This window comes from Camelus bactrianus, chromosome 17, assembly GCF_048773025.1.
Source record: "Camelus bactrianus isolate YW-2024 breed Bactrian camel chromosome 17, ASM4877302v1, whole genome shotgun sequence".
Classification (NCBI taxonomy): Eukaryota; Metazoa; Chordata; class Mammalia; order Artiodactyla; family Camelidae; genus Camelus; species Camelus bactrianus.
In genome coordinates, this window is record NC_133555.1 from 7,493,903 (window position 1) to 7,508,762 (window position 14,860).

Consider the following 14,860-nt stretch of genomic DNA (forward strand, 5'->3'; position numbering starts at 1 on the left):
ACCCTCAACCTGGGCTGATAGGGCTGATTGTGGAATACTTTATGCAGAACAAATGTCTTAAAAAGGAGAACAAAATTATGGTTCTTGGCCCCAGGTACTTTTTCAAAAATAGCCCAACCAGATGGCATCTGTAGAAGAGGGACTGACAGACTTTTCCTATAAAAGGCCAGGTAGGGAATATTTTAGGCTTTGTGGACCATATGGTCTCTGTGGCAGTCACTCGGCTCTGCCTTTGTAGTACGAAAGCAGCCAGTGCCCTGACGAGTGAGTATGTCTCTGTTCCAATAAAACTTTGTTTACAACAGTAGGGAGAGAGCCCATTGCTATAGTTTTAGAAGTTGGTTCAAAAAGGAGTTTTTCCTTGTTGTGGAAAGCTGCTTGTAATTCAACCAAAAAAAGAACAAACAACCCACTTAAGACTGGACAAAAATTTGAGTAGCCCTTTCTCCAAAGAAGATACATGCATGACTAATAAGGATGTGAAAAGATGTGGCACATCACTGATAATTAGGGAAATGCACATCAGAACCACGGTGAGGTCCCACTTCATACCCATCAGGATGGCTTTTATCAAAGACCAACAAAATCAGCAATACCAACTGTTGGCAGATTTTGGATAAATTGGAACTCTTGTGCATTGCTGGTGGGAAAGTAGTGTATCCACTAGGAAAAGAGTATGGTGCTTCCTCAACAAACAAACAAACAAAAATGAATTACCATATGATCCAGGAATTCAACTCCTGGGTATATCTCCAAAAGAATTGAAAGCAAGGACTGTAACAGATATTTGTACAGCAGTTTTCATGGTATTATTCACAATAACCAAAAGGAGGACACAGCCTGAATGTCCACTAATGGATGGATGAATAAACAAAATATTACACACACACACACACAATGGGGGTAGGAATGAAATCCTGATACCTGTTATAACAGATATAATTGGAAAACAATTTTCTAAGCGAAATAAGTCAGATACAAAAGGATAAATACTGTGGAATTCCACTTACATGAGGTTCTTGGACTCATAGAATAGTGGTTACTAGGGGCTTGGGGAGGAAGGAACGGGGAGTTAGTGTTTAATATGCACGGTTTCAGTTCAGGATGACGACACACTTCTGGAGATGCATGAAAGTGATGACTGCACGTGATGTGAATATACTTGATGTGTGCACCGAAGTGGACACTTAAACATGGTACATTTTCCCACGGTAAAAAAGCTGCTTGCGGAAGTTGCCCTGACTGATCATAAACTGCTTTCAGACAGCCAGCTGGACCATATTCTGTTTATTTCTCAACTAGAAACAACGGCAGATTATAATTGTTTATAAAATTCCAGTAGATATGGACATGTGTAAGACGTGATGTAACAAAATTTTAAATGTCTTCCCAGTGCACAAATTATGTCTCAAAGTCTCAATGGAGAACTTTTTCTCTCAAATGCTATGGGAGGAGATTGTAACTTTGGCCACTGATTCTTGATGAGCCTGGATGTTAACTCCTGTCTCTGTATTGAGATGAGAAAATGTGTCTGTCATAATGTCCAGGTCAAGGACCACAGTAGGTGCTAGGGACAGAGAAGGCCGTCATTGAGACTGGTCCCAGCTCTTAGGGGTTTTTGATATTGTGAAGAATAACATGCAAATGAACGCTTTTTTGAGAGGTGGCTACCAGCAGTTGCCAGCTCATCACAGTATTCTGTCACCCACTTCCCCTTCTCCCCGAGCGCCAGTTCTTGACTTTCTTTCTAGCTGTGATCAATACTTAGAAAATTTTTGTTGATTTATTTTATCCTCTGCCTCTTTCCATGAGAGGTTGAAGAAACAGGAATAGAAAATCACAGTCGTTAAAGAGGCAATCTGAAGGTTCAGTGACGTTATATACCCCTATCCCAAAGCAACGTATTACAGCTATTTCCCCAAATTCTTACTCAGTTTCTTTTTAAAAGCAGCCATGAAAAGGCTTCCTTGAGCACTGGCAAGATTGATTTTTCCAGAATGTCCAAATTATTCAGAATCATTGCTTTTGACTCTTTTCTATGCATGAAGCATTGTAGATGGAAGTTAGATCATTATGTGAAAACGAATTTTATTTTGTAGTAAATTGTCAAATAAAATAATCTGCCTTTGAGGTATGCTAGATTCTTGGGCCATTGGCAGAGGTTTCTGTGGTTAGAGAAAGGCTATTTTGGACTTACCGATCTATTTGGCCAAGGTGCTTCCTATTCTGTGGTAATTGACCTGGATGTATATTACTGACGCCAGACACACAAACAACAAACCCACATCCATGCACACTCTTTTCTATGCTTCGTTTTCATGTATGTGCATAGTTATGTAATAGATACTTCTTAAAATATTTGTTCACTTTGACTTTACCACGACCTTGAGGATGAAAGCTTTCCTTTCTAAGAGTAATAATCAAAGCTTTATAATTTTTTTTTAGTAGTGGAAAGTAAGAATTACCCTATGCTTTGCTTATTTGTCACCTCTCTACCCACTTTTGCTTCATTTAACCACTTTCTTTGCCACCACTTTTATGCCCAGGAACGGCCCCCAGCCTGTCTCCTCTGGAATCCTGCAGCCACCCTCCCTCCTGCCGTTCCACATCCCCTCCAGTGGGGCTGATAATGGAGGGACAGTTACAAGATGCTGATCTACTTGGCCACCCTCTGGCTCAATAATGAGTTAAGTACCAACCCATGGACTGGCCAGAGTCTGACCTTAGCTTTCTTTCCAGGCTGCTCTCTCACCACATCCCCACATGCACCTCTCTCCATGCAGACTGACCACGTTCATTTCCCAAAATACTCCATGTTCTCTCTTGCTTGATGCATTTGCTCCTTCTGTACCACCTTCCTGGAATACTTTTCCTTTCTCTGTTCAACTGGTTAAATCCCAGGAGCATATATAGGGGAAAGAGATCTGACTTTGAGTTTGGCTCAAATATTTACCTTGCTGTTTAATGTTATTTGCTGTGGCTCCTTCATCTGCAAAATGTCTCAGAAATACTTAACTTTCTAGGGTTCTTATGGTAATAAATAAGACAGCACTTGGGACTTAGCAGTAGGAACTTTGTAAATAGTTTTTCTCATTATTCAGAATATTGCTATTATTCGTAATGTGAACATTAACGTTATTTTGTATTGGTTATACTGCCGAGACAGTCAGCATATCTTTACTCTCATCGCCCTTATCAGGCTGTTAAGGGGCATCTTTATTCACTCTTATACCTGCCTAGTTCCCTAGAGAATAGGGCCAGGGTGATGAATCAGTGAGAGAGGACTTTGGCCCAATGTACGTGTCATGTGAGCATAAAGATGACACAACTTTCTAACTTACCCGGAGGCTGGTAACATATTCCGTAGCACATCTGCAGATCTGAACGTACCTCTCTTCTGTTTGAGTTTTGCGTGACCCCTTCCAGATTCACATGTACTTCTTGAACCTGATTGTCAGGGAGAATCAGTTAAGCTAAACTACTTTGTAAATTTACTTTTTCTAGCCTTGTGTGTGTGTGTGTGTGTGTGTGTGTGTGTGTGTAGAGAGAGAGAGAGAGAGAGAGAGAGAGAGAGAGAGAGAGAGAGAGAGAGAGATCCTGACATAACAAAGGTTTATTTCGATTATTACATAGTGCTATAGTTTATTTATTTTTACTATTCTTCATCCCACAAAAGATTTTAGATGGCTTTATGTCAGCCCTGTCCACTTTGCCTCATTACTACAGAAAACTGACAAACACTAGTGTTACCTTCATGTGACCCTGTAGCGTCCTGGAGACACTTAGATGATAGACTTATTTTCTTTCATTTTTCATTTTAATGTTTATACTTTTATTTTCCCTTAACTAATTTTTCATTTATTGGGATGCATCACATTTCCCCAGAAAATCAAGGCTCTTTCTACTCAGATGATTCTTCCCTCCAGATCATTCCATCTGTTGGTACCAGAACAATTTATAGGCTTGCAGAAGTCCCTCAGTACATCCAGGGACTTCTGCAAATATCTATAGGATGAAGGCCAAATCCTTTAACCTGACATTTAGGATCTTCTAGCTGTATAGTTCCCAAATCCTTTATTCATTTCAGTTTTTTTTAAAAAAAATACATTGATTTAGTGTCAGCTGTATGCTAGGCTGTGCAAGGAATACTATGATGAGCATGACATGGTTCCAAGTAGGTCACAGGTTTAAAAGGGGAAATAAGATAAATATGATCCAAGGAAGAAGAAGGAGAGATTATTTCTAATTGTGCGATGTGTGTGGGGAGTGGTGATCAGAAAATTCTACTGCACATGTATTAGGTGCCTACTCAGTGTAACGGATGCACAGATGAAAGATGGTATGACCATTTTTTTTTTTTTTTGAGGAGATTCATATGATCGAAGGGATTGCAGTGGGTCTGGGCTGCAGACAAGGAGAGTGTAAAAGTTTGTTGGAGTGGGACTTAAGTGACAAATGGGAATCTTCGGCATAGAAAGCACAGTTAAGCCATAGGTGGGAGTGAGATGGCTCAAGGAGAGAGTGTGGAAGGAGAATCATTTTCTTCTCACCTCTTGGACCCCCTGCTCCAGGGCAGCCTTCTGTGTTCCAGAACCTACCAGGAGCTGCCATCTTTGCCTTGTTTTTGCCTCCACCCAACTTTAGCATCTTCTTCTTTACTTAACTAATTGCCCCTAATGCCTGCTGAGTTCTCCAGACGTTTCTTTAGCATCAGCCACATCCCAGGCACTCAGCTAGATGCTCCAGGTTACAGAAATGGGTCTTGCATCCTCCAGGGATTTGTCTCTAAGATCTAGTCCAAGCCCCAGCCACACTGACCTTTCAGTTTTCTGAATCTTTGGAGCACATCCTGCTTGATGTCTGACATTTAATATAATAAGTCCTGGTATTTGTATTTATCTTGTTAGAGCACCAGGGCATCGCCTTTGTAAATAGTGGCTTCCTTGAGAATGGACACTGTCATACTCTAGTTTAAGTACCCTAAGGACCTAACACAATGATCTGCCTACAGTTAGTATTGTTTCGAAGACTAAGTGAGTCTACTTTTGTTTACTAATGTTCTCTCCCCTCCCCCATTGCCACCCAATTCTTGATCTCTGTTGGCACCAATTCTTATATCTTAAGTTTGATGACTCAAAAGTCTAGATAAAAATGTGACTTGTTATGACTCACAAATTATAGAGACAATTTTAATAAAGAGACACTTCTGCTCATCCTGTCATTCAAAAGAGCTAAAGTGCTCTCTGGGTGCTAAATATATGAAGATGCTATAAACACTGCAGTGAAGAATGAAGTGATAATTAATACTTAAGTAATTAATCACCCAGCTCAGTCCATGGTGGGTAGTTTGGTGCAGTTCCTGATGTTAAAATCATTTTTCTTTTGCTGTAGTGACAGCACTTTAAGAGGAATCTGGATTATTTTAAAGATTTCCATTGATTTGGGACCATGGAATCATAAACTTCAGAGCTTGTCGAAGAGCCTTAGTGCAGTGCACATGGTTGAAAGTGCCTTTACATCCCTCTATGTTTTCTCACACACTAGAAAGAAAGAACATACACTCATGCCTTTATTTCCAGTTTACCCACCCAGCAAAAAATTGACTGTTGATTTCTTAGCCTACCAATCTGAATGCCATTACCCTTCGCACCTTGTGATTTTCAAAAGTGTTGCATCTCCCCCAAGAAAGAACTTCACTCACATTTTCAAATAAGAATGTCTCTCATCAAGATGGAAGTCCCAAACCTAGATGACTAAATACCAAGTCTTTTCAATTTCAGAATAAGCAGAGGCTAATTCACGAATTTGTTCATTTTTCTTTCTCAGCTACAAAGCATTTGGTAGACATTAAGTTCTCAGTTATCTCACACTTTGGCATCCCCTGAGTGTTTTTAGTCTGGATATTAAATTGTCTGATACAGACGGTAGAAGAATTCTGGCTTTAAATTTAAATTTTAGATCCTTTAATAGGCACGGCCCAGGTATCTAGCTCTGTGATTAATGGAGCGTCCGAAACTATGCATTATGTTCATGAAATTTACATGGATCTGTTTGGTTGGGTCAACGCTTTGTTACGCCCAAGGGAAAGAACCTGCAGAAGGTCTGAATTTGAGACCAGGCTCTGTCTCCTACCTGCTATGACTTTTGGAAAGTCATATTTAACATCTGTTTCTTTGTCTGGAAAATAGGGACCATAATAAAACCTGCTTTTTAGGGATAGTATGAAAATTAATTAAACATTGTGATGGAGATCATATCCAATGACTTCTTGGCTACCCTGAGTATCTACTGAAATGTAACAAATAACCATCACAACTTCATAAATTAAGGCAGTACCACGTTGTTATCTTCTGTGGTTCTGTGGGCTGACTGGGCTTTACTAGGTGGTTCTCCTACTCTTTGCTGTTTTGGCTGGGATCATCTGGGGGGTCTATTGGTGTGGAACTTCCAAGATGGCTCCCTTAACATGGCTGACAGGTGATGTTGTCAGCTAATCTGTTACAGCTGCTGACCAACCATTTGGATTCTTCATGTGGCCTCTCCATGTGACATGGCAGCTGAGTTCTGAGAGAGAGAGTACTCAGAGAAGACACAAGCAAAACCTGCCTTCAACCAGTCTTGTTGAGATATGAACTTGTGGTCCTTTAATGTTGCTTCACCATATTCTATTGACCAAAGCTCTCCCATGGCCAGCCCAGAAATAAGGGCATGGGACATAGCTTCACCTCTTACTGCAAGGAGTGACAGGCATGAATGAGGAGTAGGGGAATTGTTGGGGCTATACTTGGATACTAGTTATCACCTGATCACATATAGAATAAAATCTAAAGTCTTCACCCTGGTCTACCAGGATCAGTCCTCATGTCCCAGCACCTCCAGCCTCTCTTCTTTCCCTCCTCTCCAGCCCTGCTGATCATCTTGCTCTTCTTCAAATATACAAATCTTATTCCCACTTTAGGGTCCCGGCATTTATCGTGCCTTCTTCCTGGAATGTTCTTACTCTAGATTTTAGCCTTGCTTGCTGACTTCATCGAGGCCTCTGCTCAAACAACACCTCTCAAAGAGCTTCTCCCTGACCATCCCATCAAACAGTGTCGTATCTCTCTTCTGTCCTATTATTTTAGTTTTCTTCATGTTCTTCTAGCTTCTTCAAAAAGACTGTGGGATGAGAATGTGTGATGTAATTGAAAACTTTAGTTTTCTTCCCTTATCATTCACCATATGACATTCTTTTCTTTTCTTTTCTTTCCTTTTTTTTTTTTTTTTTGCTTACTGTCTGTCTTGCCAACTAGATATAAGCTCTATGAAGAAATAAGACAAAAAATTGTTTTATTTAATAAATATCTATCATATGTAGAACTGTGTCTAAACCTAGTAGATCTTTGTGGATGTGTGTGGACATACATATATACACATGCAGGAATGAAGTGAATGAACATGAAAGGCTTTGTAAATTGTGTAGAATATTGTTATTACTGGACGAAGACCCTTTTCACTCTTTCTCTTTATTTCTTTGTGTTATTTATAAAGATATTTACTGAATGCATGCTGTATGTAAGACTGTGCTAATGACTAATTGTTTAAATAATTAATGTGGATTCATAGCATTTGACTTATAATTTGTTGGATTGCATTATAAATGACAACAAAGTCTGGGTTATATTCTCACAGAGAATTTTGGCTTACCTGTACTCCACAGATTGGCCTTTTAAACCCCACATTTCAACCTTGCAATTTCATGCCAACAATCACAACTTTGCAGTTAAATGCCTTGGTATGGTTATATCTATGTAGATTATCCTGGACTAGGGGACATAAAATTGACCTTTATTGAAAGTCTGCAGTGCCCCATGTGTCTTCTACATCTCTTGTCATCTCATCAGCATCACAATCCTGTAAAACAGAACTTACGACCCCTGCTCTACAGACAAGAAAACTGAGGTTCCAAATGCCAGGATTCTCCCATTTCTCTAGTGCCTGGCTGAGTGCCTGGCATGGAGGTGCTCCATAAGTATTTGCTAAATACTGAACAAAAGGCAAGTTAACTAAATTCTGTTCTAAAATACTACCTGGAAGGTAAAAGACTTGAATTTGAACCCAAGCTGACAAGCTCCAGAGCTAAATTTTTCCACCAGTCCAGAGTGAGTCATGGTGGTCTTGGTAACATCAGTGTCAGGTCTAAAAATTAAAGTAGAGGAGAGATCTTAGAAGCAAGAGTTGCAAATCCATTTTGAAGTGGGATTAAGGCAAGAAATAAGATAATTATTCTAACTGACAACATTTTATATTAGATGCTACAGTTGGTTCAATGTGGAACATCTGTTTAACATCACATGCAAAATAAAAGTTTCCCTCTGACATGTTTGGTTCTTGAGTCTCCTAGAAAATACTGTTGATCTACATCCTTTGAATATTAATGAAGAAAATTAGCTCCAGAAATGCCCTACTGTGTCTCAACTCCAGGAACCAGCATGACTCATTAGACTCCTTCCTGTTGATTAGAAATGTTAAAGTAGGTTTTCTTTCTTTTCATTTCAATTAAATAAAGTTGACCGGCTTTCTTGATTCCCAGTTGGCCAAACCTCCTAAAATGTGGAATGAGAGGAAAATCGCACCCTCTTCTAAACAACATTTGTGGGGCTGTGTTGGGTTTTATTCTTTCTTAAAGGACTCTGGGAAGCCATCAGTAAGTTTTAAGACAAATGGGAGCCAAAGGCTTTATCTCTTGGGAGAAGAGGTAGACAGAAAAAAAGACATTTCCTAGATAGTTGCAGATAAGTGGGTATTAAGATTACAGATTGGGTCAGGCTGGTTTGCTGAGTGTCACAATACTATGTAAGCAGTAAGCACAGTTTTAATTCTCCATCACCCAGCTGAGCCATACCAAAAACCCACAGTGACTCACGGGCATGTACTTTTTTTGCAATTGGATGGATTGATGCACAACCATAGACATCTTGTGCAAGATCATAGCTGAGAACTTTATCATCCAAGCTGCACAGAGCTGAGGACATATACTTTGATTTCTGTCTTTTATTTCCAGTGTCACATAAAAGCATCCTAACCTTAAGTTGTACCATTTTTTGGTCAGTTAATAATAACCACATAAATACCTCCTAAGAGTGTCACCAGTAGTGGTGGGGTATTAAAGACCTGGAGCAGGACAGTTTTGAGATATGCAGGAAAAGGAAGGGAACTTGCTTTCCTCTTGCACTTCCTCCCTACACCTCATTATCTTCTCCACTGTTAACAATGAGAATCAGAGAGCTTGAGCTAAATTGAAGTATAAAAAGATCAGTTAATTCAGTCTCCTGCCTTCAAGACACTGGTATCCCCATTTTACAGATGATCTAACTGCACCAAAGAGGTTAAAAGGTACTTCCTCATTGTCACAACTAATTGATTAAAATGTAGTATTGTTAAAATGGCCATACTGCCCAAAGCAATCTACAGATTTAGTGTGATCCCTATCAAATTACCCATGACATTTTTCACAGAACTAGAACAAATAATTCTAAAATTTATATGGAATCACAAAAGACCCAGAATCTCCAAAACAATACTGAAGAAAAAAAAAGAAGCCGGAGGAATAAATCTCCCAGACTTCAGACAATACTACAGAGCTCCCGGAATCAAAGCATCATGGTATTGGCACAAAAACAGACATACAGACCAATGGAACAGAATAGAAACCCCAGATATAAATCCACACACTTATATAAATTAATCTTCAACAAAGAAAGCAAGAATATACAATGAAGAAAAGACAGCTTCTTCAGCAAATGGTGTTGGGAAAGTTGGACAGCTGCATATAAATCAGTGATGTTAGAACACTCCCTCACACCATACACAAGAACAACTCAAAATGGCTTAAAGACTTAGACGTGAGACAAGACACATTAAACCTCCTAAAAGAAAACATAGGCAGAACATTCTCCAAGGTAAATGTGGGCAATGTTCTCCTAGGGCAATAGAAGTAAAAGCAAAAATAAACAAATGAGACATAATTAAGCTTATAAGCATTTGCACAGCAAAGGAAACTATAAACACAATGAAAATACAGCCTACGAAATGGGAGAAAATATTTGCAGGCAATGCAACTGACAAGGGCTTAATTTTCAGAATGTACAAGTACCTCCTACAACTCAATAACAAAAAAATAAACAACCCAATCAAAAAATGGGCAGAAGACCTAAACAAATATTTCCTCCAGTGAACACATGAAAATGGCCAATAGGCACATGAAAAAATGCTCAGTATCACTAATCCTCAGAGAAATGCAGATCAAACGTACAATGAGGTATCACCTGAAACTGGTCAGAATGGCCATCATTAAAAAGTCCAGAAAGGGTAAATGCTGGGAGGATGTTGAGAATAAATAGTGGGCAAGTACAGTACATCATTGTAAGGAACCTTAGAAGTTGCCTTATTACAACTTTGTAGAATTTAACCATCCCCTAGAGAGGACTCAGGGCTCCCTTGGGGGCAGTGAGAAGCCTCAAGGGAAACCTCCAAGTCACTGCCTCTCTCTCTCCCCGTAACCCTTCCCTTCTTGTTAAATTAGAGCAGCTCCACTTAGAATTAATTTACAAATTGAGTGTCTGGGTAAGACACTATTTGAACAAAGCTATTCAGTTACCCTTTTTTTTTTTTTAACAAAAATACAAGAGAACAAATCCACACTTTTATTTTCTTTTCAGTAAGTTTAAATCCTTGAGGGGTACAGCATCACACGGATTCTGTGTCCAATGGCCTTAGCAGGAAGATTGCTTTGGAATTTGGCACGAACCACACCACTGTTTCCATGAGCACGAGTTACCTTTGCTCAGATTACTCTGGTTTTGTTCGGTTTTCCACCAGGAGTTACTGTGTTGTTCTTTGCTTTGTACACATAAGCATATCTCTTGCCCAGATAGAATTCAGTTTAATCTCGAGCATAAACACCTTCAATTTTAAGAAGAGCTGTGTGCTCCCTCTGGTTCCGGAGACCCCTCTTATAGCCAGCAAAAATGGCCTTGGACCACAGCCTTCCAGACATATTTATTGTTTTGGAAGTCCTGTTCCCAGCAGGCCTCCACAGGCTCCAAGATGGCTGAAAGAGTTTTGTTTTGTTTTGTTTTGTTTTTGTTTTTGAAGGGGAGGTAATTAGGTTTGTTTATTTATTTATTTTTAGAGGAGGTACTGGGAATTGAACCCAGGACCTCATGCATGCTAAGCATGCACTCTACCACTTTGAGCTATACCCTCCCCCTCTTCAGTTACTCTGTAGGTCAAAGTTTACCAATTTGGTGTTCCCAAGAGTAAAAGTTCCAAAATATGTTAATATTTACTTTAGTATCATGAAAAGTCAGCAAACTTTGGGAAAACTGCTCCTTTGTATATTGGTCACAGCACACATTTACGTGTTAAACATTCTGACAAATTTGGCAATAAATAACTCTGCCTCGATTTTGTTGTAATTCAGTATTTTCCATACTTTTTGACAAACAAGTATTTACTTTTAAAATATTCTGCAGAGCAAGACTCCATTGTGACGCCCTTTGGGAGTATCTTTTCCCAATTTTCCTGGAGTCATCTTGATTCCTGGCTGAAGCCCCTGCTCTACAGATTAGAGAGAGTCCCAGGCCACTGATAAGATGTCTGAGAACACCTAGGGACTGGCATTCTCATGGTACCTCCAGCTCCAAATTCCTCCTTCAGCTGCATATTTTGTTTTCTTTTATTCTGTTTTTCCCTGTTTTTGATTTCATCCAAATACCAGTGCTCTCTGAGAAACTTCCTATTTGTCAGCTCCCTCTTAAAATGTGACAGCTATACCTAATATGTGTTTCTCCAAGCATGGCACAGAAGAAATAGGACTGATGTATTTTGTAGATTGTAAGGTGAACATTTTAGATTGCATTTTAACATCTCTGAAAGCAGGATCCATCTTACAATTAAAATTGTGTTTAATCAGCAGCATTTTTTTTAGTGTTAGGTGAAATAATGGTGTACCTTAAAATCAATAATATCTTAGATTTGATAAAATATAGTGTTTCTATATTCATTCAATAAACATGTGCTCTAAAAACCTGCCAGCTGAGTTTCTCCACCCACACAGGGTAGTTTCAGAAATCAACTAACAAATTCAAATTAAATGATAAACTTAACTCTTCTTCAGACTGTCCATGGGCCATTTTTCAGTCTGGTTCCAGAACAGCCCTTCCTTTTTGTCTCTTCTTTTTTTGAACTGAAATATATTTGACATATAACATTGTGTCAATTGAAGGTGTACAGCATGTTGATTTGGTACCTTAATATATTGTCATTTGATTGCCACTGTAGCGATAATTAACATCTCTTTCACATCACCTAATTATCATTTCTTTTTCGTGGGTGGAATAATTAAGATCTAGTGTCTTAGCAAGTTTGATTAGAATAACACTGTTGTCTGCGAATATAGATTCACTGTCCTGTGCATTAGATCTCTAGGACTTACTACTATTCATTGCAAGGTTGTACCCTTAAACATTAACTCTCCTGTCCCCCGATCCTCTCAGCCTCTAGTTAACTGTTACTTTATTCTCTGTTTTTATGAGTTTGGGTTTTCAGATTCCACATATAAGTGAGATGGCTACAGTATTTCTGTCTCTGACTTACCTCACTTAGCATAATGTCCTCACTGTCCACCATGTTGTTACCAATGATAGGATTTCCTTCTTTCTCCCGGCAGAATGGTATCCCACTGTATAAATACAGCACATCTTTTTTTATCTGTCATCCACTAACGAACACTTAGGTGTTTCCATATCTTGGCTGTTCTGAAAAGTGTTTCAGTAAACATGGGAATGCATGCATCTGCTTGATATCCTGCTTTCAATTCCTTTGGGTGTATACCTAGAAGTGGGATTGCTGGATCATAAGGTAGATCTAGTTTTAATTTTTTGAGAAACTTTCATATTGTTTTCCATAGTGGCTGAACCAACTTACATTCCTACCAACAGTCTGTAAGTGTTCCTTTTTCTCCACACCCTTGCCAACACTTATCTCTTCTCTTTAATTTTATTTTCTCCCCTTTCCTCTCTTCTAGATCCTTTCCCAATCAGAACTAAAACCGAATTCTTTTCCCTTTTTCATGCAGAGATATTTAGTCATCTCATGTTTTTCCAAACCCAGCTCAAGGCAACATCACTACTCGGGGGCTTGACTGTAAGTTCTCTGACTAAGCTTCTTTCTTCTAGACTCCATTTAGGAGGGAAGGAAGTAAAGGGTAGGTGCTGTTTTGTTTTTGTTGGTTACATACACATCTCCTCCACGACACTCCAGGTGGGTAGTCTTACTACTTTAGTTTTATTTCCTCTAATGATAGCGTTCTTCCCAAAGTTCTCCCAACGCTTACTGTCTCCCAAAGCAAAAAGGTCCTTTGCAGACAGTTCTAATCCTCAGAGCCTTGTCTCATATACTGACCCCACCTTTTCCTCACTGCAAAGCCTGTCCACCTATATTGAAATCTCCCTCTCTCTCTCTCTCTCTCTCTCTCACACACACACACACACACACACACACATCTCATTCTCTTTTCCATATGACAATTGTTGAAAGATTTAAAGACAAGGGTCACATTACCTATGAATCTCCTATTCCACATGTCATTTCTTTCTGTGGTTTCTTGAATGTCAAGACTTTCAGGTTCTTTATCATCAATATCTATCTGTCTCCCTGGATATCTTCCAGTTTGTCAGGCTTCACCTGAGGATGTGGCTGCCAGTGATTCACTGATTCACTTCACATGTAGCTTAGTGGCACGGATGACCTTATTCCTTCGTACAATTTATAGTCTCAGATTATTTTATTTCCTTGTTTATTTTCTTTAGCCTTCATCAGAATATAATTTCCTCTAAGGTATTGGGTCTTCTCTTTCTGTTTGCCTTTTTAATCATAGGTTATGACAAATAGTAGATGCTCAGTAAATGTGTTGACTGACTGACTGAATAAATGAATGACTGAGCTGTCCTTTCTCCAGTGGTCCTCCCATATGCCTCATCATCATTCATATATTTCATCTCTGAGCTCTCTTGATGTCTTTGAATGCTGTTTATCAGAGACCCAAACACAAATAAATGTCCTAAGGACTCCTCACTCGGCCTGAGTTTCACTTTTCTCATATCATTATCTCTTGGTATATGATAGATTGATAATACAGATATAAAAATTGATAGATTAATCTCTACTCATGTCTGTTCTCTCCAGTCATTCTCTTCCAGTATTCTTGCTTGACATGAAAGACAGAAGCGAAATAGAAATTGAGCGTCATCTCTCAGCTTTACACTCAACTTGCTATGGTCTGTGGGAAGGAGTCAGATGTCACTCGAACTCCGCTATGCGTGCTGTGCCCAGTGGCACTTCTCCCTCACCGATTTGACTTGTGTTTTGGGATATGCCCTGAATTCTCTTTTATTTTGAGTCTTTCCCCTTCTTGTGTGATACAGGGTTAATTAGAGGTTCTTGAGAGCAGGGGTCTTTTTTGTTGTCTTCGCCACTACATTCAAGTTCTGATACTTGCGTTAGAAATTGATGTTGACAGTCCAGGAGTAGCTGTGTGACTCTGGGCAGTATCCTTGACCTGAAACTTTCAGGAGTGCGCTTGTTCAGAGAAGGTTGCTTTGGCTCTACTTGCATGCTGAGAGCCGAGAAGAGAAAGGTGAGCTGGCGGGAAAAGTTTGCCAAGAACAGAGGTATGGGAGGGATTAGCTATTATCTTTCCACATACTGTAGTCGTATCACAGACCATCACGTTGTGACCACCACGCTGCAGCTTAGGAACTCACTCTCTTAACCGTTTGGAAGGGTGTCTACAATGCGTTATTTTGCTTAAAAAAGA

At 39.4% G+C, this 14,860-nt stretch overlaps 1 long non-coding RNA gene and 1 pseudogene across 1 annotated transcript in view; one reads left to right on the top strand and one right to left on the bottom strand.

Annotated features, from left to right (window-relative positions):
* LOC141573762 (uncharacterized) overlaps positions 1-14,860 on the top strand; it is a 527,901-nt gene that overhangs the window by 156,127 nt on the left and 356,914 nt on the right. The window lies entirely within an intron of this gene.
* LOC105068003 (large ribosomal subunit protein eL33 pseudogene) lies at positions 10,650-11,093 on the bottom strand (annotated as a pseudogene).